The following is a 25,781-nucleotide window of genomic DNA, read 5'->3' as shown; positions in this document are numbered from 1 at the left end:
CAGTCAGTTTTACCAGACATCTCAAAGTTGTGATTAATTCTTTGTAATAGAACATATAAGTAATGAAATGAATATAGAAAGAAATGGTAGCAGAATCTGAGAAGAGATAAGAAAAGGAATGATATCCTATCTAGGAAGATTCACAAATCATGTGGTTGCCCTTTTAACACTTCACATGATAAAGGTAGATTCAACAACAACAATAGCAATATCAATCAGGTAGTGATTGTTTACTATCTGTCAGTCGCTATTAATACCTTACTCACTTACTGTATTTAATTTTCAGAGTGGCCCAGAAGGTAGTAGGTACTCTTTCATTATGCAGATGAGAATAAAGTCTGAGAGAGGTTAATTGCTATATGATGTATCACTCAGCTAGTTAGTGGTGGAGCGGAGATTGAAAATCATATTTGCCTGAATAAAAGGTTCATAGTCTTTCTATTAACACTACACTGTCTTGAAATTGCCTTAAGAGGGTAAAAATGTATTTATTTTTCATGCATCTATCCCATCTCATATTCCTTTTTATTTTATGTTGCATTAAAACAAAATATAAGTTCTGATATTTATCTAACTACTTGTTGGATATTCGGAAGAAATTACTAAATAAAATTAGTATATATATGAATAAAAATGTATACTAATATACTATAGTATATTAATATACTAATAAAATTAGTATAACATGACTTCAAAATAAGTAATTTCATTTGTTTGCCATAATGTGTTTTCTAGCAGTCAGAGAAAATGTCAATTTTAATCTTTGCTTTGCTTGAAGCATTATTAACTAAATTAATACATTCACATTTATCCCATGAAAGTTTTCAGACTACAATGAATAATGTGCTTTTCAAATATAATGTAGCAAACTATAAAATAGGGCATAATTAGGTTGAGTGAGTTATGATGCTTAAAATCCAGATCTGTCATAATGTCAAATAGTAAAAGGGAATGAAGCCACATATACAATGCAGAATCATTTATCTTTTATGAATCTGGTGAAAAGAGTACTAATGAGGTCTCTAAAATACCTTTGGAGAAGATAATATATTATCTTTGGTGTCCCATCACTGAAAACACATTGACACAGGAAAAAGAAGTTATGATAAACTTGAAAAATTAAATGCTAGAACTCTTGAGTTTGAGACATTGGGAAAATTTTGGTTGGCGATCACCACTTAACTACTTCTTAGCTTGGATCACCAACATACTTTCTAATAGTCAAACTAAGTCAGTTTTGCATAATGCTAGAACATCTCAATATTGTTGAATAAAATAATTTTTTTGGAAACATTTTGGTTAAATCTGATTTAAAAGGACGCAGCTGATTATTCCTGTAAAGTACTGAAATATTTTTAAAAAATATTATGCTTTTCTGGAAGCATTTGTTATTTATTATAATCAAAAGCTTTAATTGAAAGCCATTGTTTTGATGGCTTATTATGAGGTTTTGCTACACCAGTGATAGACATTAAGTTCTAATGGTAAGAGCACCTTGCTCCTCTAAAAAATGTGCATGGCAATGGCCCTTTAAATAGAAATAATCAAGAAATTTTTATTTTAAAATGGTTCACTTGATTAATCAAATTCCTTTTTCCTTAGAATGATTCTTCTAAAATATGCCCCCCCCAAATAAAACAAATACAAAAAACAAACAAAAAACACCATTACCAATTGTTTTGAACTGAACGTGTCTTCACAAAATACGTATGTTGAACACTTACTGCCAAGTGTGATAGTTATTAGGTAGGAGGTAGGGCCTTTGGGAAGTGATAAGGTCATGAGGTTAGAGGCTGGATGAATGGAATTAGTGCCCTTGTTTTTTTTTTTGTTTTTTTTTTTTGTTTTTTTTTGTTAAAAAAATTTTTTTTAAGTTTATTTATTTACTTAGAGAGCACACATGCACACAAGCTGGGATGGGTCAGAGAGAAGGAGAGACAGAATCCCAAGGTGGCATAGAGCACAATGGGGGGCTCAAACTCAGGAACTGTGAGATCATGACCTGAGCTGAGATCAAGAGTCGGAGGCTTAACTGACTGCGCCCCCCAGGGGCCCCTTGTGCCCCTGCAAAAACAGTCCTCAAAGAGCTCTTCACTGTTTCTATGTGAGGATAGAAGGTGACCTTAGCTGTCTACAGCCTCAAAAAGGGCTCTCACCAGAACCTGATCATGATGATACCAGGTTCTTAGACTTCTGTCCTTCAGAACTGTGAGAAAATCAGTTTCTGTTGTTGATAAGCCATCTAGTTTATGGTATTTAAAAAAAATTTTTTTTAACGTTTATTTATTATTAAGAGACAGAGCGTGAACAGGGGAGGGGCAGACAGAGAGGGAGACACAGAATCAGAAGCAGGCTCCAGGCTCTGAGCTGTCAGCACAGAGCCCAACAAACTGCAAGACCATGACCTGAGCCGAAGTCGGATGCTTAACCAACTGAGCCACCTGGGCGCCCCTAGCTATGATGTTTTTAATAGCACCCCAAGCTAAGATACCAAGTACATTAATTTCCCAAGGCTGCCATAGCAAATTTCCATAAGCTTGGTGGTTTAAAACAACAGAAATTTATTCTCATAATTCTGGAGGCTAGAAATATGAAATCAAAATGTGGGCTGGGCCGTGCTCCCTGCTAAAATTTCTGGGAGAGAATTTTTCCTTGCCTCTTCCAGATGCTGGTGTCCCCAGGCATTCCTTGGCTTGTCACTGCATCACTCCAACTTCTGTCTTTGTCTTCACATGGTCGCCTCTTCTCTCTGTGTGTCTCTCTTCTTTGTGTTTCTTTTAAGGACAGTTGCCATTGGATTTGATGCCAGCCTGGATAATTCAGGATATTCTCATTTTGAGATTCTTAATTACATCTGCAAAGATGCTTTTTCTAAATAAGGTAATAATTATAGGTCCCAGAGGTGAGGATGTGGACATATTTGGGGAGGAACTGTTTAACCTACTGTAATAACTTTACCCAAACTTTATGTTTAGAGTTCACAACTGGGCTTTGGGATCTGAAAACTGTGGAATCAAGTATTGGCTCCACCACCCACTAGCTGTGTTACCTAGTTCAGTGTGTGCATTTGGAAATGAAGAATGATTAATAGTGATTACAGAGAGTTGATGGATATAAGAATTTTGGTATGAATTGATAATTGACCTTTTTCTTGTGCGGTAAGTGGATTTCTTTTGACCATCCACATTTTACTCCTGATCTCTCTGTGTCATTTGACATCATTGACCACTTTCCGTTTCTTGAGCATCCTGACTTTCTTAACATCTAAGACATCACGCTTTCCTGATTGTTCTCTATCCCTCTGATTATTCTTTTTTCTTTTTTGTGCTTTTATCTTGCATTTTAAATTTTGTTTTCCTAAGTTTCCTAGGACAGGCTTACTCTTTAATTATTCTCTATACTTTCTCCAGATGACTTAATCTATTCCCAGGATTCCAATTAACATCTGATTTCTGATGATGCTGAAATCTACCTCTCCAGCTCAGATGTATTCCCGCTCAGCTAGATACCCGTGACTGCCCCTCAGCTTCTACACCTAGACTTATCACCTCTAAATCTTCATATTTCACATTCAAAGCTAAACTATAATTATTTGATCCGGAAAGAATTGTCATCTGGAAATCTATGCTTTCCTTATAGACTTATTTATTGTTACTCTCCAATCATATTGGCCAAGCATTAGTTCCCCAAATGTGTCATGGTTTTTTTTGCCCCTTCTTATCTTTATCCATACCTTTCTCTTGCCTGGATTGCTCTTTCCAAATTTTGTTAACACTGCTTATTGCTCATGAATTAGGTCAAGCATCACCTCATTCCTTAAGGTGACCATTTACTCTTTTCTTTGTAACCCCACTGAATCTTATACCTATTCCATCACATCAAATAGGAGTTTTTCTGCTTCATTAAGACTATGAACTCCCTGAAAGATAAGTATCCATTCCCCATTCATCTTTGGATCTTACTTTTTAAAATAGTATCTAGCACACAGTACTCAATAAACATTCATTAAGGCCATCTTGCAATTATTTTGTTGTGCTTAGCTTATTCTTTTTTTTAAACATTTATTTATTTTTGAGAAAGAGAGAGTGAGTGCAAGGAGCAGAGAGAGGAAGATAGAGGATCCAAATCAGGCTCTGTGCTGACAGCAGAGAGCCTGATGTGGGGTTTGAACTCATTAACTGTGATATCATGACCTGAGCTAAAGTTGAATGCTTAACCAACTGAGCCACCCAGGCACCCCTGTGCTTAGCTTATTCTTACAAGCACTTAATAATACCAATAATAACTAACACTTACTGAGAACTACTGTTTCAGGCATCAGGCTTTTAAGATGCCTTTCAACGATTCCTGACTGCTGGTATTCATGTCCATGTATAATGCCCCGCTTTAACTATGGGTTGGACTTTGTACTGTGCTTCTAATGAATAGAATATAGCAACTGTGTCTAGCTCTCACTTCTAAGATTAGGTTACAAAGAGAACATGAGTTCCATTGTGTTCACATTCTGTTGTTTGATCTCCTTGATGAAGCAAGATGTCATTTGTTAGCTGCTCTGTGGAAAGTCTCACATGACAGGGAGCTAAGGGTGGCCTGTAGCCAATAGCCAGTAAATTTCTCAGTTCAACAATCTGAGAGGAACTGAATCTTGCCAACAACTACATGAGTGAATTTGGCAGCTGATTCTTCCCCAGTCAAGCCTTTACTGAAGCTCTGGCCAACATCCTGATTGCAGCCTTAGAAGTGACCCTAAACTAAAGGACCTAGATAACTACATATGGATTCCTCACCCAGAAAGTATGAGATGACCAATAGTTGTTGCTTTAAGCTACTAAATTTTGGAGTGTTTTCCTACTTAACAATATATAATTCAAACCCATTGTTTCAGGCAATTCACATGAATCAATTAATTAATCCTTACAACCTTATGAGGTAGACACTCTTTTAAACCCCATTTACAGATGAAAAAAACTGAAGTTAGTTTTGGGCCTAGACACAGCTTAACTGCCCCTCTGTTCATGTCTCAGAAGGCTATAATCAAGGTTTTGTCCCAGGCTACAGTTCTAATCTTGAGTTCAAGGTCCTCTTCCAAGCTCTTTAAGGTTGTTGTCAGAATTCAGTTCTCTGTGGCTATATGATGAAGAGTCCCATTTTCTTACTAGCTGTCATCCAGCAACCATTCTCAGCTACTGGAGGGTGCCCACAGTTCCCTGCCACATGGTTTCCACAGATAGTTCACAACACAGATGTTTGCTTTCTACTGGGCCATCAGGAGAATATCTTCTGTCTCTAGACTCAGCTTATCTGATTATAATGAATTTCAATAGTCTTCCTTTTGATGAACTCAACTGATTAGAAACCTTAATTACATTTATAAAAACCCTTTTGTCATATAATCATAGGAGTGAAATTCTATCCTATTCATAGTTTCATCAAGGGCATAGGTCATTAAAGATCATTCTGGAGTTCTTCCAACCATATATGTTTCTTCTAGGTTTTCATTAAGCCTGTTTTTATATAGTTGTAATAATGTAGCACATTTAGATATGTATACCCTACTTTGAACTTTACCTTATCACAAGTATTTCCCATTATTATGTAGGCTTCATAACCATAAATTTAATGGGTTTATAATGTACAATATAAAATTAATTTGACAAATCTCCCTGGTACACTTTCATGTCTCATTCTGGGGAGATTAAGATATTTAATTTTGAAGTGAGACAGTTTTTTAACTTTTTTGTCTGTTATTTATAAGATGGAGATAGTCAAACTACTTATTTCATATGATAGTCTTAAGATTAAATGAAATGATGCATATAAAATGCTTAACATAATGACTGGCACATAATAAGCTTTTAAATAGCATCAACATCATTATCATTTCTTCTGACTTCATTGTCATTTTACTCTAGATTCTTGTAGACCTATTTGATATAGAAATTTCTTCTTGAGGTCAGTAAGAATGCAGAAATATTTGCAATATGAAGCAAAATAACCAAATGGTAATTTGAGTTTTATTTACTAGCTGTGTGACTTTAGGTAAGTAGGTCACTTAGCTTTCTCTCTATAAAATGGACATAACAATATGTATCATACAGTTTCTTTGGTAATGTATGTAAAAGAACAAATACAAGTGACATAATTTATACTCAGTAACTTAGTTTATTCATCTTGAAAGCTCATTAAAATATCCCAAGGACTTTGTACACATACTTAACAGTAAACATCTTTATTATATGATCCATATTTCTCTTACATTCAGAGCTTATAGAAATAAAATAACTTATAAAAGATGGATTATACAATTAAGGAGAGTTTGATTTGAAAGGAATAAGACAGCTGTTTTAAAGTAGTTTTTTTTTAAAAGCAAGCAAGATTTGTAAATTAGTATAGGTACACAGAATTTTGTAGTTTCTATGTTTCTTAAGGATAACTTAAGTAAATATACTTAAGTAAATATACATCTATTGTTAAAAATAGTCACTTTTGTTAATAAATAACATTTCTCAACAATTTTCCCTGTGGATTTTTATAGGGAATAAAAAATTTTCATTCTGGGGTATGTGGGTGGCTCATTCAGTGGTCATGATTTCACGGTTGTGAGATCAAGCCCCACATTGGGCTCTGTGCTCAGTGTGGGGCCTGCTTAAGATTCTCTCCCTCAGTTGCACTCGTGTGCACTCTCTCTCTCTCTCTCTCTCTCTCAAAATAAATAAATAAATAAATAAATAAATAAATAAATAAATAGATAAATAAATTCTGTTAAAAATGAGCTTCTTTAGTTAATAGTTAATATTTACCATGTTTACATCAATTAGTTGCTATATTTTCAGTAAATTCATCTTTATTTTTTATTGAGGTTTGTTATATTCCAGTCTTAAACATTCACATCGAAACTGTGGGCTAAAATGCTGAAATGTTCAATAAATCATTGCATGCTAATTAAATTCAGTATTATTGGAATCTTTTAGTTCCTTTTTTACAGGAAGAAATCTAAAGATAATTGATGGAAATATGTTATATTTAGAGAAACATTTAGGCCTATCTCCATTATAAACACAAAAACAAACCAGCTTATAAGTCAGAGCACTAAGGCTGATTTTGTGAGAAAAAATCTCATTGATATTTGGAAGTTTGTAAATTTAGTTAAAAGTATTTTATTTCAGTGAAACTGTTCATAAAATGGGAATTTCTCAAACAATCTTTTGTACTGTTGATGAGGTTGTGTTACATTAGACAAGTGATCACTTAAGAAGACAGGATTCTGTTGGCTGTTGGGCACACAGCATGGTGGGGCGCCATTCTGTGTTGGCTAAAAGCAGAGGGTCAGAATGGCTCTGTGTGAACCTGCTGCTTGGTATTTAAGTTTCCTCAGTTACAAAATGGGGAGTACATTGTCACTTAAAAGGGTTTTGTGAGAAAACAATGAGATCATCTTTATAGAATGCTGAGGGTTAGTATATTGTAAGTGCTCAAAGTTAACTTTTATTCCATTACTGTGATTTATGGTACCATCTTCATAGACAGTTTCTGAAATGCTAAACCATTGCTTTTCTAATGCCTCCCTAATGGCATTTCTTTGAAGAAAACCTGATAATATTTAGTCATTAAATTGAACTGTGGCTGCCAGATCACAATTCTGTTGGGATTTCTCTATGCTTTAGTGCCAATCCTCATTCTAGATGAGCATGAGGAAGGGTTTAGTTGGCCAGAGAAGGGACTTTAAAACTGTTTCCTTTTAAAAATTAATGGATATAAATCTCCCCAAAACCATTCATGCAAAAGTTTTTTTAAAATATTGTGATGTTCATTATATAGAGGAAACTGTGGGGTAAAGACTGACATTTATCCTCTTCATCTTCTGCTCTATGGAACTAAGTGAATTATATTCAACTTAGACCAACTCCTGTTGTTCCAAAATTATGCATATTTGTAACAGTTTCTCTTCCATAGGAAAGGTTTCTGGCACCCCGTAAAGTCCTGTAGTTATATTCCCATACCTCTGGGAAATACTCCTGGCTCTGCCTTCCACTTTCCCTTAGTCATGTGATTGCTCTGCTATATTGTTCCAGGTTCTTCTATAACTATGCAGATTTTTTGTACTGGACAAAAGAGGCATTCTGATTCTGGTTTTACCCTTAGATAGTCTCTCTTTCAGTTCTTCCTCTTAGGTGCTACGTTCTACAGCCCATGGACCACCATTGTTCTCCATTCCTAGCCCTGGTCCCCAGAAACTTGGTTTTGGTAAATTATCCCAGAGGGTATTCTTGCCTGCCCAGAGACAGAGTTAGCAAGCATCCTAAGTCTTGAGTATTCCAGCATACATATTGTCTTGAATAACTTATGTAGAGTGGCCCATGGTTGTGTGAATGAGGCCTTCAGGGTCAACTTTAGCTACCAACCTCCTTTACCAACCAGGAGAAAATGAGATTACCCTGGAATAATGGATACCTTTGATTGATGGTAGCAAGATTATAACAAATTCCATAAATGCCTCAAGTGAATCCAACCATATTTTAGGGCTTTGATTTGGAACTACACAGACCTCTTGATATGGTGAAACAAAGTTTGGTGGGTATTTCTGAAGATCAGACTTTTAAGAGTTAAGGAAATATCTAGAGATGATGCCCCCTCACCCAAAAAAATTTTTTTAGTGAGTTTGTTCTGTATCATACATTTCCTCTGACCCAGCCCTCTTGCATCTAGCTTAGAGGTACACTTTTTAGAGAACTTCCCAGCCCAAGGATAGATGTCTTCTGTGGAATATGAAACCATGTCCCTTAAGGCAGTACCAGTACCATAGTTAATAGCTCTGTAGCTCCAGTCTAAATTATCAACACCAGTTACTAAACTGGCACATTTTTTTGGAATACATTTTTTCTTCCATGTATTTCATTGGTAGGCTTTGTGGGAATTACAAATGTATGGATATAGCTCTTATTCTTGAGCATATCATGACCCATGAAAATTCACAGAAAAGTGAAGAAACATGTTTTTGTGCTCTAAGATATCAGAGAAGGAAGTGATCATTTCAGATTGGGGGCAAATAGGTGGGATATGGCTGGATAAAGCTGGGGCTTGAACAGTATTGAGGGTTTGCAGATATGGTAAATATTGGATGGGGAATATTTGGAAAGATTCACGTTGCAGCTGCAAGAAAGCTGATTATATAATTTTTATGCTTGAAACCATCGAGTGTTTACCAGTTGTGCTTCTTGAACTTGAATGTGCACATACAATTAAACAATTCAGATTCAGTGGGTCTGCAAGGCAGCCTGAGATTCTGCATTTCTAACAAGTTTTCTGCTGCCACTGCTGGACTCCAAATGAAACTTTGAGAAACAAAATTCTATACTGGGGTTGGGGGTAGGGCAAACTACAGCTCACAGACCAAGTCTAGCCTACCACTTGTTTTTTAATAAAGTTTTATTGGAACACAGGTACATTGATTCGTTTGCCTATTGTCTATGACTGCTTTTACACAACAGTGGTGGCATGAAATAGTTGTGGCAGAGACCATATGGCCCATGAAGCCTAAAATTTTTACTCTTATACTTTACAGAAAAGGTTTTGCCAATCTCTTGAGTATACAATAGGATAAAATCTAAATTATTTTTTAAAATATTTAAACATTTAATAAACATTTAATAGTATTTTTAAATAAAAAATAAACATTTTTTAAAATTAAACATTTAAATATAATGTTTATATTTATTTTTGAGACAGAGAGAGACAGAATATGAGCAGGGGAGGGGCAGAGAGAGAGAGGGACATACAGAATCTGAAGCAGGCTCCAGGCTCTGAGTGTCAGCACAGAGCCCGATGTGGGGCTGGAAATCATCAACCATGAGATCATGACCGGAGCTGAAGTCGGACACTCAACCACCTGAGCCACCCAGGCACCCCTAAATTCTTTAGGAATGTATGCTAGGACCAACAAAATTTGCCTTCAGTATAACTGTCCAACCTATTGCTCTGTACTCTGCCCCTTTAGAGTAGATTACTGCCATATGATCAATTTGATGGTACCCAAACCTACATGGTCTATTTCATTTCTCTGCATATACCTTTTGCCTGAAATTTCAGGATAACATTTCAGGATAACATTAGTTATCCTCGCATTGCTGACTCACTCATCTTTCTTCATTCCTTATGATACGTCTTCTGAGAAGCTTTCTCAAGGCTGGGCTAGATTTTTGCCTATGCTTACCATTGGACCCAGTATTCCTCTCTGTCGGAGCACTCATCTTTATGTACAATTCCTGCCTCTTGGTCTGTCTATCTCATTGGAAGGCAGGGATTTTGTTTCATAGTGCACAGTATATAATAGATGTTCAATAACATCTGAGTGGTTATTGGGAAATAAGGTTGTGAAACAAGAGTGGTGGAAATAAGGTTAAACATAATAGGATGCAGCACAACAAGGATGACCTTGAAACCAGACACAAGAACTTGCTTTTCTTATTTCAGGTCAGCAATTCTCCAAATGACTTCTAAGAAATTCTGAGACTATGAAATGCTCTTTGAAAACAGGTCTTCATGGTCAGAATATTTTCAGAACCTCAGAACAATATGTCCTCCTTTTATAGATTCTTAATACACAGATTTTACAGTAAAGAAACCAGTTTCACTTTGTTTAATCCAGGATAATTCTAACTTTCTTGACTGGAATATTTTTCTTTGTTGAATTAGGAAGTGCATTTTGAGGAGCTTATACTCTATGGAGTTCACTTTGGGAGATGTTGATTTGGTAACACATAGCCTGAAAGTCTATAATTGAAATGATATTCTATGAAGACCCTTCTGGCAGATGTAGAGTGCATGCTTTGGAGAGAAAGGGAATGAGGCACAAAGGTGTGCTCTGAAGTTAGGTATGGGGTGATGAAGAACATATATATGTATATCATGCCTAATAAGGAGGGTCAACATTTTTTTGACTACTTCCTCCAGTGGGTAGCTCTCTAATATAAACAGCAACTCATTTTACATACTGGAGGGAGGTTTGCTTTGGTAAAGCTATTTGTTTTTCCGTGTTTTCTTAATTAGCAGTAATTCTCAGGTTAGAGTAATCTGATACACAATAGTAACAGGGCATCCAAAAGTCTAGAAATATTAGAAGAACAGTTATTCTCATATCTTTAATTTCAGAAGTATGCCATCTGAAAATATAATAAGCATGACATTTGAAAATCAAACTAACATTGTTCAAAACTAAGTTTGTCCTATGTTTCCTAATTTTGCAGACGTCCTATAGAATATTATGCATTCATTGTCTAGCATGCTGCTAAGTGGGAAATGGGTGATGTAGGGACAATAGCTATAGGTGAAAAACAGTTGGAAATTTTCTGTGTTTTTTTAATTTTTTTAAACATTTATTCATTTTTGAGAGACACAGAGAGAGAAACAGAACGTGAGTGGAGGAGGGGCAGAGGGAGGGAGACACAGAATCTGAAGCAGGCTCCAGGCTCTGAGCTGTCAGCACAGAGCCCGATGTGGGGCTCAAACCCATGAACCATGAGATCACAACCTGAGCCAAAGTTGGATGCTTAACCACCTGAACCACCCAGGCACCCCTATAGTTGTTTTTTTTTAGTGGCAAGTTTTTAATTGGATTTTAATATTTATTCTGCATCTATCAGAGATACTGGGATATTGGCAAAAAATCTGAGTGTTGTGTTTCCCAAACTATGTTGCATTAGTAATTCATGAAGTGTTATAACACACACACACACACACACACACACACACACACTCACACACATTTGGAACATGCTGGTTAGACAGAATTCTTTACTGCAGGAATTCTTTGGGCCTCCACATATAATGTGCATTGTGAATCTGCAAGAAGAGATTTTTAACATGCCGGGTTTCTTAAGATTATTTGATCATGGAATCTTTTTGATATGAAATACCATATACCTTCACTAGTATTTTGTGGGATACCATTTGAACGCTGCTGCACTAGTATATAAAGATGCCATATATCCTTAACAGAATTACTATACAGTTGCAACAGAGGGCAGCTTCAGAGCCAGAATGATATGCTGGCTCTACTACTCCGTAAAAATGTGACCTTGGGCAAGTTGCTTAATCTTTTGCAAGTCAGTTTCTGCACATGTAAAATTGATACAATAATACTGTAAGTCCCTATGTTATAGAATTGATTTTAGGATTAAATAAGATAATGTAAGCAGAGTGCTTAGCCTGGTACCTGGTATGCTGTAACTGAAGGCACAGACTGTCTTTTACTGTAATACTGTTATTATCACAACTTGCATCTACTGTTGATTTTAGCACTACCAATGTTTGTCATTATCCCTCTGTTTTCCTGCTATGTGTGATGACTTTCAAACAGTCTATTATTATGTACTAGATTATGTACTAAATATAGATCACTGTGGTAAAATCAGCTTTAATGTTAAACAAGATAACATTGTATCCTATAATTTCAAAAGATTATGTTTCTGTAAGTTTTAGAAATATTTCTCATCATGTGTGGCAGCTGAACTTAAAATTGTGGTCCTCTAAAATCCATGAGACAAAGAAAGAGTTTCTCATCCCATGAAAAGATAACAGGAATATTTCTTAAATTTGTTCCCTGAAACATATCATTGTTAAATGAAAAAGAGAGCTGCACATTTCTAGAAAAGCTAGGAAAAAAAATCTTCTTATTATTTATACTGTTGATGTTAGAAGGCCAAGGAACAAAAGAATCCTTGGAAAACTAGTCTTTCCTATAATACAGGCCTCTAGGAATTGAAGAGAAACTTGCCATTGCACAGATATTAATACTAATGTCAATAGAGTATAATAGTTTGTATTTGTATTTATAGTTGTAAATTTTTTTTAACTTTAATGATCTCTCTGATCAAATATATTCTTGTCCTGGTAGCCCTAGATTTAGAAATTATGCATGGATTTGTTTTGAAAATCAATGCATATAAGGAATATGTAAGGTCAAAATGTAGCAGAAATTTGTGTAGGTTTCGTCTCTTTAAAAAAAGTCTTATTAAATCTTTCAGCATCCAGTAAATAATATTTAAGTGTCTATTGTTTAAATTAGAAGGAAAATGCAAATTTTAAAGGCAGTTTAAAAGAGCATTATCACCCCTCAAATCTAGATGACCAAAAATAAAACTTTTAAATGAAAAACTATAGTCAAAAAATTACAGGTGAATTATTTGTCTTTATCTTTTACACATAACTGAAACCTAAAGGTAATTTTGTTCCTGTTTTCTGTCCTCTCCATGACATTGGTGTTACTTGACTTGAGAATATTCATTTTCTTTGGAATCACAGTAGCAACAAACTGGGTCAGGAAGAAATGGTTGCCAAGGCCCATCTACTGAAACCTGTCTTTGGCAAGCTCTTAGACCTCTCTTAAGCCTAGTTTCTCACCTGCAAAATAGGCCAAATAACACCAACTGTACATCCTCTACAGTATTATTGTGAGGATAACAAAAATCAAATCAATGTAGGTGAAACAGAAGTGAAAGCCACAGATTACAATATCGGTGTTAAGGATTATTGTGGATCATGAACTATTCAAACTGTTGTTGGCCCCCAGATCTTTGCAAGGCTGGCTTCTCATCCTTTAGGTTTTAACTTAAATGTCATCTCTTCAGAGAGATGACCAGTTAATCTAAAGTAGAAATTCACAACTTCTACAAGTCGCTCTTTGTCTACTTCCCTTTTCATACCACTCTTGTCTCTTTGCCTACTTGTTGTTTATGTGTGTGTGTGTGTGTGTGTGTGTGTGTGTGTGTGTGTTTGTGTGTGTTTTGCCTCCCTGTTCTGTAGTGTGAGTTCCACGTGGCTGGGACTGCTGTGTTCTATGTTCGTTGCTGACCCGCAAATGTGTGGAACAGTGTACAATGAGGGAATGTGCTATTTACAGTCACTCCTGTCTAGATACATCTGTTCAAATGGATTTAGGTCTTAGAGCTGAGTCAAACGAACATTTTCATATAACTTTCTGTGTAGTTGGCAATAAATGGTTTCAGAAAGCAACACATGCATCCTCCCAACCTAATGAGAAACTATCCCAAAGAGAATTGTTTTCTCTGTAGAGTCACTTTCACCTCAGAAAAGGTCACTTTATTCAAAATGCTGAACAGAATTCATCTATCTCCAGACAGAAGAGATCTATTTTTTGATTCTCCCTTTTAGAACAGCTTAGACCCCTCTTCTGGTATCACTCTCTTCAGGGCCAGCCAGGAATTATGATTGTAAAGCTGCTAGGTCAATCTGGCATTCCCAAATGGCACAAATACACTGTGCATGTTGGTTAACAAGCTAGGCAGTTTATTCCTATTAAATAAAGAACCCAGAGGTTTATGTTACTGGGGAAATAAAATGCCCACGCCTTACAAAAATAACAAACGAACCCCAAAGTCTTTACAATTCCTTGTAAACTCTTAAACCATCTAGCCTCTTGTTAGTGTCTCTGGATTTTTGCCTACCGCGCCTCTCCTCACTCCTTTAGCTCCAGCCAGGCTGGCCTCCTTGCTGTTCCTACAAGCCTCTACAAGCTCCCTTCCCCCAAGTTTCACCAAGCCTTGCCTCAAGTAGCCTTCAGGTATTTGCTCAAATGTCACCTTAGAGATGCCTTCCTGTCTACCCTTTTTAAAATCACAAAAACTGCTCTACACACCCTATCACCTTCCCTGCTGCTTCATTTTTTCCCATAGCCCTTATCCGATATATCTGCTTTATTTATTTATTTTCTGTTTCTTCTTACCATAATCTAGTCCTATGAAAGCAGAACTTTTTGCAAGTTCACTGCTATGTACTGTCCAGCACATGGCAAGCAAAATTAATAAATATTTACTGAATTAATGAATGAAGAATTTAATATGCAAAAGAGTAGTATCAGTTGAATAATTAAAGCTCAAACAATTCATTAAAATTGATTATGTACAGTTCTCCAACACTTGAAGCTGAGTGTTAATTAGATTGCTGCAAGGAACAGAAACTGTCGGGTTACTCCAGGACGCAGGATTTTATTTTAAAGGATTTAGGGAGAGTGACTAAGAAAGTAAGGAAATGGAATGTCATTCAGACTGTGATTCAGGATACAGCACTGACCTAGTGCTGTGGTTCTTGAACTTTATAACACATCAGAATCATCTGGGGTGCTTATTGAAAACACAGTCTGCTGGCCCCCACCCCACCCCATTTTAGATTGAGTAAATCTGCACGGGCCCTGAGAATTTGCACTCCTAACCATTTCCCAAGTGTCTCTGATGTTGCTAGAGCAGGTCTGCATTTTAAGTACCCTAACCTAGTAATATTAAAGCCACTATGTTGACCTTAGGGCAGTCTAGGACTAGTGACTTGTTCCTTTAACTTTGCCTCCGTATTCCTGTTTCATTTTATTCTGACACCAATCCTTATTTTTATCTCAAGTCCTTGGCTTACTCAAGAGAATCTAGTGCCTCAAGACTTCTGCTTTTGCTTTTTCTGTTTCCCTCTGCATTTGTACCTGTCAACTATGTCTCTTTCCTTTAAAGTCCCCCTGAGATATTTCAGTCACTCCTCAGTAGAGAGTAACCCTGTAGGGCACAGCTCTTGAAATACATACCCTTTGGTCACACAATGATCCTGGACTAGCAAAGTCATATGAAATAAGGCATAATCACCTATATGTAACACATCTCATCTATCTGTTCGGGAAGGGTCTGTGAGAATCAAGACATTTGAGGGTTTTCAGAATAGGGCTCTGTATATGACAGGCAACTTGCCTGCAGTATCTACTTCAAAGTGATTAAGGATATTTTGAAACAGTATTGAAGAGAATGCCTTTATTTCACTGCCAGGTAATCCATAAATTAGCCTAGTAATACTGCGCAAATTTTTGTTTTTCTGGACCTTAGTTTCCCCCGTGATAAAGGGAAGGAAAGCAAGTTCCTTTCCATATACAGTGTGCTGATTTGATTAATCTAATTTGCTAGCGTATATACATAGATGCATGGCTAGGTCATCCTTAATCTCCAGGGTGCTATGATCCAATCTATTTTGGTTGAACTTTATATTCTCTTACCTTCTTCTCCTCCCCCCTCCCTCCCCCTCCCTCTCCTCTTTCTCCTTCTTCCTCTTCCCTTCCTTTTCCTTCTTCTTCTTTAAAGAATAGATACAGAACCAGCTTGTTTGCCAAGTGGTTCTGCCACCTACCATCCATGTGACCTTGGGCAAACGTCTTTGTCTGAGCTTCAATTTCCTCATCCATAAAACTTGGACTATAATAGCTTCCTTACAGTGTTGTAAGATTAAATGAGTTATTATGTGTAAAATTACTCATAATAGTTGGGGATGAAATGTAGCTGTCACGTAGAAAAGACTATGTAAATGCTCTTAAACTTATTTTCATGTATAGTAGTCCCACTTAACTGCGGTTTTGCTTTCCACAGTTTCAGTTATCTGTGATCAACCACAGTCTGGAAACAGATGATCCTCCTTCTGACAAATGGTCAGCAGGTCAGTAGCAGCCTAACGCTACGTCACGCTGCCTGCATCATTCGCCCCACTTCATCTCGTTTCATGGGCATTTTGTCATCTCACATCATCACAAGAAGGGTGAGTACAATACAATGAGATATTCTGAGGGAGAGAGAGAGAGAGAGAAAGAGAGCATATTCACATAATGTTTATTATACCGTGTTGTTATTTCTGTTCTATTTTATCATTAGTTATTATTCTCCCACTGTGCCTAATTCATAAGTTAAACCTTATCATAGGCATGTGTGCATAGGAAAAAAACACAGTATATAGGGTTGGTACTATCTGCAATTTCAGGTATCCACTGGGGTTCTTGGAACATATTCTCTACAGATAAGGGGGGACTACTGTATTTTCATCTGTATTTAATATTTTGTCCTTTTCAATACACATTATTATACTGTGCATTGGATTTTTACTTAGAATTTCACTTAAAATATGAAGTTATCAGAAAGTCCTATAGTAAAATTCTATTGTAGTGAGGAAATTTCAAAGTGTTTTAGAAATACCTATATCCTTTTAAAAGATATTTCTGGAAGCAAGGAGGCATGGGACACTCTGTAAAAGACAAAACTACAAGAACATGAAACATATCAATAATCCTTTGCAAAGGCTAGGGAGGAGGGGAGAATATTGACCACAAAGTGGCACAAGAGTACTTTTGGGGATGCGGCCATAGTCTCTATCCTGGACACATGGCTGAATATGTTTGTCAAAACTCATATACAAAAGAAGGAATTAATTCTATTGTATCTATGTTGTAGCTCAATAAACCTGACACTTATTTTGAAAACTGCTTCTTTTGATCTGGGAGATTCTGCAGAACATGCAGCTGTGTATAATTCTGATCCTGAAAAGTGACTTCCTAAACTTGGATTCATTTTTATTTCAAGTGCTGGAAATATAACATAAAATTTCAGTAGAAGCACTGCCATAGCTGCCACCATCTTTGTAGCACCTGCTATTTGCATGTTGGGTTAGACAGTCTGTGGCACTTTCTTATCAAACAGCTCCAACCTTCCTTGCACCACCGCCTTAAAGGCCACCTCTCCTCCACCTCTATCTGCTCCTACTCATTTCTCCTTGGGTGCTTAGGCTTCCCCTCACCCAGGAAATGGGAACAAAATGCCTATTTGATATTTTTTTATGTTATTTTGAGTGATACAATTTTATAAGGGTTATTTTCCAAATTGTTGCTGCTGGTATTCTAAAAAAAAGTTATTGTATGTGTATCTTCTGTTCATTAACGTAGATAAATTTTATATTTTGTAAATATTTTTGTTATCATTTAAAAATCATATTAAGGAAGCTTCTATTTTGCTATTTTAAATTATGAAAATGTTAAATCTTATGTAACTTTATTTCTGCGTCTGCTGAAATCACATTTTTTTTAATCTTCATTTTGTTAATGTGGTGAATTATGCTAATTTTTAAGTGTTAAAACAACTTTGATTATTATCATCTTTATTATATTTTATTTATTTTATATTTTTTGAATATGATTAACTAACATCTTGTTTAGGGTTTTGGGGTCTATGTACATGGGTGGTATTGAGCTTAATTTTCTTTCCTTGTGGTTTCCTTGTCAGATTTTGATATGAAAATTATGGTAGCTTCACAGAACAAGTTAAATAATTTTCACTTCCCCCTTTATATTCTAGGGGTTTTTGTAAGTTTGAGGACAACTGTTTCTTAAATGCTTGGAAAAGTTCACTAGGGAAGCCATCTTGGCCTGCAGTTTTCTTTAAGAAGTTTTTCATTATGGTTTTAATTTCTATAATAATCACAGGACTATTCACATTTTTCTATCTTCTTAGTTCATATTGGTATATGTTCTTTATTAGAATTGTGTCCATACCACTTAAATTTTCTATATTTTATTGGTATGAAGTTGCTTATTACATGCTCATATATATTTTCAATGTCTGTAGGATCTATAGTGATGTTCTTTGGTTGATATGTGTTGTCTCTTTTTTTTTTTTGATTATTCTTCCAAGAATTTTATCAACATACTAATCTTTTCAAAGAATCAGCCTGTGGCTTTGTTGATTCCCACTAATGTGTTTGTTTATTTCATTAGTTTCTGCTCTTATCATTCTTCCATGAATGCTCTTATCATTTTCTTTGAGTTTATTTTGCTTTTCTTTTTCTTCCTGAGATACATGCTTGGCTCAATTTTCAACCCTTGCTTTCTGATTTATGTATTTAATTTTAAAGGCTATAAATATCCTTTAACACTTCTTCATATATATCACAAAAATTTGGATACTTAATCATTTGTTATTTTGTTATAATTTAGATTAAAAACTTTCCTAATTTTTACTTTAATTCATTATTTGACACATAGGTTATTTATATTTCTTAATTTCCAAATATAGAGATATTTGCTAGTTGTCTTTCTATTATTGATTTCTATGGTTTAGCTTCAATAAGATCAGATTTTAATCCCTTGAAATTTGCTTTTACACCCAGTATATGTTCAACTTTTGTGTGAGTGCAGTAGTTGGCTTTATCTGGGATTTAAAATCTGATATCCATTGACCTCCAAGAAGCCCACAGATAAGAATTCAGGAAGTTTGTGAACTTGAATGGGCAAAAAACTACATCTTTATTTTTATCGATCTCTAAGTGAAATTTAATGTTTTCTTCAATAGTGAATCAATAAATCAGAATTGGCTACCAACATAGATATTTTCAAATCACATAGCAACTATTGGAAATATCGTAAATGTTGTTTCTCCTTACTATATTAAAATGTGTTAGTTACTAGAATACCTGCTAGATCATTGTATAATGCATTGATAAAGAAACACATGGAGGCAGCTGGGTGGCTCAGTCAGTTTAGCGTCGGACTATAGCTCAGTCATAGTCTCATGGTTGATGAGTTCGAGCCCTGCTTCTGACTCTGCACTGATAATGTGGTGCCTGCTTCAGATCCTCTGTCTCCCTCTCTCTCTCTGCCCCTCTCCTGTGCTCTCTCTCTCTCTCTTTCAAAAATAAATAAACATTAAAAAAGGAAACACATGTATTACTGTACTATAAGTTTTTAAACATTTTGATAGCTGATTTTTAATATAATTGGTTTCCTTTGTATTCCTAAGCATTGTTTTATGCATTTGAGAACATTACTCTGAAAAGAATCCATAGGTTTCACCAGACTTCTAAAGGGTCTCATGGTACACACACACACACACACACACACACACAAAGTTAAGAATGCTATTGCAACAGAAGGGAAGGCAGAGTATATGGATACAGAAGCAGGGAGTTGAGCAGAGTTGGTACTGGAGTTTTTTTGCTGTTGCTTCTAATTTTCTGAGTGCTACAGATGTCAAGGTCATCAGGAGAGAGTGGGAAAGGAGGGAGGAGATAATGGAAATTTGAGTATAGGAAAGAAGGTGTGAATTAGTTTTCCACAAGAAGAAGAAAGTTAATTTCTTAGGAGAATGCAGGGCAGTGCTGAATGCCCACTCGTATTTTCGAATTTAAAGGGAGAGAATTACGTGTCTTTCTCCTGCTCTGTTCAACTGCATGGAGCAGGAGAAAGACTCTCTCCCAGCACTGCAAAGTGAGTAAAGAGTCGAACTAAACAGAATTAGGATTTTTTCAAAAGAGAAAGGTTAAGGGAGAGATGAACAAGGAAATTAATGACCTACATAAAAGTGATACCAGGGATGAATTCCCAATACCCAGCTGGGTAAAGAGGGAAGTGAGAACACAAAGGAGTTATGGTCAGTGGTAAGATCAGTAGATAGGAGGTTTCCATGAGGTGGATGAATCTGTAGAGTAAGGAACACTGCAGTAAATAAACTGGAGAGAGAAGAGATAGATTAGAGAGAGAGAATGGAAAGAATGTTCTTAAATACACTAATAGAAATTACGGTTTAAGGGAGTGAGAAGCAAGTGAATATTTTAGGGAGGTTTATAAGCTTACAACTGTAATTTTGACATTGAAATCAATCCCTCTTTTCTTGACTCTCCCTTTCTGAAGTTTCCATGCCTAACCCTCAAGGCACACTGGCATTATCTTCTCTGCCTCTGATTTTTTTTTTTTTTCCTGAAGAGAGGAAGTTGGCTTCCCTCTCAGTATTCCTTAGACTCATGCTGTTATGGAGTAGCAATCTTGCAAATTAGTAAAACAGTGGCTGAGAATATATCCTTTGCATTTACTGTGTACTCTGTACCATTAGGTACTTTTTGTGTGTCTCTCACACATAATCCTATAACAATATAGTTGAATAAGCTGAAGCTTGAAGAAGGAAATTAACAAGATTAATGTAACACAGGTATACCTGATGGAACTGGAATTTAAAAAAGTATCTGACTGTAAACCCTTGATTTTCTAATGCTGTTACCTTGTTCAGGACTCTTACTTCACCACCATTTATAGGATAGACTTATACCCAAGCCTAACTATGGTCACTGCTGATAGTTCCCTGGAGAAGTTTATTCATGTTCTTAAATAATACTGAAACATGAATCTTAATTTTGCCATAGTTTTTTAAATTAGTGACCCTTAATTTTCCTTTCCTTTACTTTTCTTTCTTGTCTATCTTCCTTGAGCCAGCGATCTGTTTTGAGACTATGTAAATAAAATGTTCCCCCAAGTCCCTCTACTTAAAAGTATTCAAAATTTATGTGTCTTCCCTTTTCCCTTTTACATTACATTATTCTCAGTGTTATCATTTCTGTAAATTGTGATTCGGATTGTTCCTACACAATGTCAGAATGGCCAATTTGTTATCCATGGAGGGAATAATCCATGGAGTTGTAATCCATGGAGGGAAAATCAAATTATTTGTTTAATACTACGTATATCTAGCATGTTGTAGAGTGACCAGATTTTTAAACTGTCATTGGGATGATTTTGTGCTGCCTAGATTTAACTCATGTGTTATGATGATAAAACAGTTTAATATAAGACTTCTGGTGCAGCTGAACATATTCATTCATTCATTCATGTAACCCCCCTCCACTATTCCAGTGTATTGAAAGGATATGGTATGAGAAGTAGTGCTGTTTCTAAAGTTACTCTTAGCTATGGGAAGTCCTTAGGAATCGTTAAGAGATTTTAAAAATAAAAATTGTTGGGGACCCACTCCTATATATTTTAATTCAGCAGTTCTAGGGCGGAGGCACATTACCTTTGTGATGATAGGAAAAGACACCCCTCTGTGAATGCTGCCACTTGGCACCCCTCCACCTAGGGTGTGGGGCTTGGCAAGTAGAGCATGGGATGGATTTTAGCTTTACCTCTTTGATCAGATGTTTGTGCAGCACCCCAAAAAGCAGCAATGGGTCTTGGGATCTTTAAAATGCTCTCTCTCTGTCATTGTTAGCAGCACCATTGTACTCAATGCCCTCCTAAGTGAATATTGGCTACAAGCTTCTGACCCTCTGACCACTGTATACATTTGTATTGGGAAAGTAGGACTTCTGAGTTATTTTTTACATTGGATATGTTCTAATGCTGTACAGAATTGACTCTCTTCCATCACCTGTGTTTATATGATACCAAGTATTAAAACAAAGTAAATATATTATCTATATATGCCATTTGTGTGTTTCTAAGTTCCAGAATTATCTAAAGTTTTCATGGTTGAGTACAATTAATAACTTTAATTATAATGCTAATAATTACAAATTTAGTAAATTTATTGCCTGTTCAGAATTGACCACTATTTACTGAGTTCTTCTGGGATGATATTCTGTGGTCACAAATATAGAGATACAAAAAAAAGGTCTTGCCTGGCAAAATTAGCACTCAGGACGAGAAAATCTTGTGATTACAAACTTAAACTTTAAAATACCTTTTTAGTTTTGGAATTTGCCAAGCTATTTCTAGGAGGGATGGTATAAATTTGTCAAATCTAGGAAACAAATAATGCCATAAAGAGCAAAATAGAATTGATCAGGAGACACTATCTAGGGCATAGGATAAAAATGGCTTTGAACTCTCAAGGAAAAAAAAAAATCAAGGATAATTACTTTTTAGAGACTTTGGCTATTCTGAAGTTACTCTGTCCATGACAAAAGTAATGATTTTGAAAAGTTAATGCAACAGCTCAAAGTAGCTCTCCTTTAAAAAAGATTTAAATGTAATTGTCATCTTCAGGAAGTAGAGATGGATTTTGCACTTTTAAAAATGAAATCAGAGTTCTTAAGAGAAAGAACGAAGTAGAGAAGAAAAGTGTAGAAAATAGTTTAATAACCATGATGAAAGTTCCTAGGATGATCTCAGGTCATAATTAAAAATGAATTTATACCTGAAATAGATTTTAAGGTTTTAATATCAAACTAAATAATCATAAGTACACATCATTTTTCCTGCAAGCTCCATATTGGTTATCATTTTTCTACTTTGTAAAATCTTGATGTGCATTTTTTCTGGTGATAAATGGAAGATTGCTCCTATTTTACTCCCTATTCTCCAACTAAAAAAACATTAAAAAAAAGTCTAGTATCATGGGCATTGTATTTATACAATGTTACCTACTATTCCTTTACTTACTTACTTATATTTTTAAAGACATTAAAATCTAAATAAATTAATGTTGTTTTTCTGTGAAAATTTTCATGTAAAAATAATATTAATATTTATTTTTCAAATGATAGAATTCTCCCCAGATTAATGTGAGATTACAAAGAATGAGGTGGGTTTCTGAAGTCATATTTGTGTTTTCTTATGGAGGCTGGCAAATGAACAAGTGTGTATTTCAAGATGATTTAAAATTCAAGACCAAACATGCTATTTGAAAAGCAGCCATTATTATTTCAGTGAATATTATTGAGTATTTACTATACACCAGACTGTAGGAACATCAACATGAAGCAGGATATTACCAATGGGGGAAAGTTCTTGCTCATTAAAGTGATTCTCAAATGTCAGATAATGAATTATCTCAAAAATAGAATCACAGAGGTCTCTGTGAGTCATATGAATCATGGTTTTGTTATAAAAGTTATTTAAGTATTTAAAATAACAAAATATGGTATTTTCTCCTATATCAGTAACCCGTTATACTGGATTTTTACAAAACCATTTTATTTCAAAGTAAAACACAGATACAGAAACTCTTCACAAACAGATGGATAGTTTATTGATGTATTTGAGGCGAGCACTATGTAATCAAGAAATAGAACTTTGTCAGCTTCCCCAGAATCCCTCCATGAAAGTTAACATAACTTTCCTGTTAAAAGTCCTGAGTCTTTCTTTCAGTATATTACAACATAAGTGGGAGTTGGTGTGTGTGTGTGGGTGGGTGGGTGGGGAGAGTGGAATATGTAGTGAAAAAACTGCAAATTAAAAAAATACTTTAAAAACATTTATTCCAGGGATGCCGGGGTGGCTCAGTTGGTTAAGAGTCTGACTTTGACTCAGGTCATGGTTTTGCAGTTCGTGAGTTCAAGTCAGTCTCTGTGCTGACAGCTCAGAGCCTGGAACCTGCTTCGGATTCTGTGTCTCCCTCTTTCTCTGCTCCTCCCCAGCTTGTGCTCTATCTCTCAAAAATAAATAAATGTTAAAAAAAATTTATGCCAATTCCTAAAGTAATCACTCTCTTCTTTTCTTTAAAGTTTTCTTACCCAAGTGTGAATTCCTACAAAGTATAGTTTAGTCTTGCCTCTTTAAAAATTTTGTTTGAAATATTTTTAAAGTCTCTTTTAATTGGTAGTTTTTTTTTAAATTTTATGTACCCCCCCCAGCTCCCACTTACATTGTTTGTGGTGAAAGACTCAGGACACTTGACTAGTAAATTTCCCACTGTCTAGATTTGGTTAAATGCATTTTCATGGTCAACATCATCATGTACCTCTGTCCTTGTAAATTGGTAACTGGTACCTGGAGTTTATTTTTTTATTTTTTATTTTTAAAACTTTTTATATTTATTTATTTTTTATTGGGGGGGAGGGGCAGAGAGGAAGGAAGACATAGAATCCGAAGCAGGTTCCAGGCTCTGAGCTGTCAGCACAGAGCCGGATGCAGGGCTGGAACCCACGAACCATGAGATCATGACCTGAGCTGAAGTTCGCCACTTAACTGACTGAGCCACCTAGGCGCCCCTGGTACCTGGAGTTTAATCCATTGATTGAACTCAGATTGTATCCCTTTGGCAAGACTCTAGGGCCTGGTGTATTCCTTCATCAGAAGGCATGTAATGTCTGCTTGTATCTTTTTTGTGATGTTAGAAGATGCTCAGTGATCAAGTGGGGTCCTGAATCCTTTTGTCATGACCTTTGAAGTTTTTGATAGCTTCTTCACTGTATGATTGGATAAGCTTTCTAGGTTCATCATTCACATTTTTGTGTGAAATTTGTTTTTGAAAGGGGCTTTGCTCAAATAGCTTTTTTCCTTTCACAGTACTCTCTTATCTCTTGTTTTAGCATCGTGTTCCGAAACATGGCAACTTACTTTCTGAGAAGATAGCAACTTACTTTCTGAGATTCCCTGGCTCTCTTCCCCTTCCCTACTTTTATCTAGGCCTTCTACTTCCTTCATCTCTGTTACATACCCTGCTTGATTTTGATTCTACTTCCAGCAATTTCTCCTCAGTGTGGGCTCTAGCCAAAAAAAAAAAAAAAAAAAAAAAAAAAAAGGCTATGGCAAGTTGGTTTTAAGAGTACACAGGCTCTAAGGGCTAAACTTCTCAATCCTTTTAGCTCCCCTCATGCAATCCTCTTATTCATCCAATACTGAATTGGGCAGAACTTCTGATTTTAACTCCTGTTTCCTAATCAGCTTGATGTACTTTCCAGTGATTAGCTGTTGGCTCTTTTGGGTTTTTATTTATTCTTAGATCCATCAGATTCCCTACTTCTTTCCTCTGCTTTCTCTTGCTCAAGTGCTAATGCCATCAAGTCTTGGGGCTATAGTTTGTCTTCATCTGCTTTGTATTTTGAGGTTCATGAGGGTAATCTGTCACCTCATGTTTTCCATGGCTTAGTTACTCTGGTTTTTCTGTCTGTTTTTATGTTGGGATTCAAGGCTTGTTGCTGTCCCTATCTTTCCAGACTCCTCTTACACTTTTGGTATTGATATTTTGGTATTGATAATTTGTAGTAGGTACCAAATTTTAATAAACATGTATGGAAGAAGATTGAGAAGATCTTCTTCATTACTTAATAGGAGTAGTACTTTTAAAACTTCAGAAAATTGGATTATACTTTATTTGTATCAGCAGAGCAGCTGTTGATAGTGGATACTGGTCTCAGAAACCTCTAGGAAGCTAAGATCGTAATACAGGGAAAATAGTGGTAGAAAATAAAATAACACATTAAAGCTGACA

At 35.7% G+C, this 25,781-nt stretch overlaps 1 long non-coding RNA gene across 1 annotated transcript in view; it reads left to right on the top strand.

Moving 5' to 3' along the window:
- LOC125921236 (uncharacterized) overlaps positions 1–17,667 on the top strand; it is a 120,625-nt gene extending 102,958 nt beyond the window's left edge. Inside the window, exon 4 of the long non-coding RNA XR_007457350.1 lies at positions 16,410–17,667. This is a non-coding gene — a long non-coding RNA (uncharacterized LOC125921236). The remainder of the gene's footprint in view (positions 1–16,409) is intronic.
- The last annotated feature ends 8,114 nt before the right edge of the window (positions 17,668–25,781 follow it).

The sequence above is a fragment of the Panthera uncia genome, chromosome C2 (genome assembly GCF_023721935.1).
Source record: "Panthera uncia isolate 11264 chromosome C2, Puncia_PCG_1.0, whole genome shotgun sequence".
Lineage (NCBI taxonomy): Eukaryota > Metazoa > Chordata > Mammalia > Carnivora > Felidae > Panthera > Panthera uncia.
This window is presented reverse-complemented; position numbering and strand designations above follow the sequence as displayed.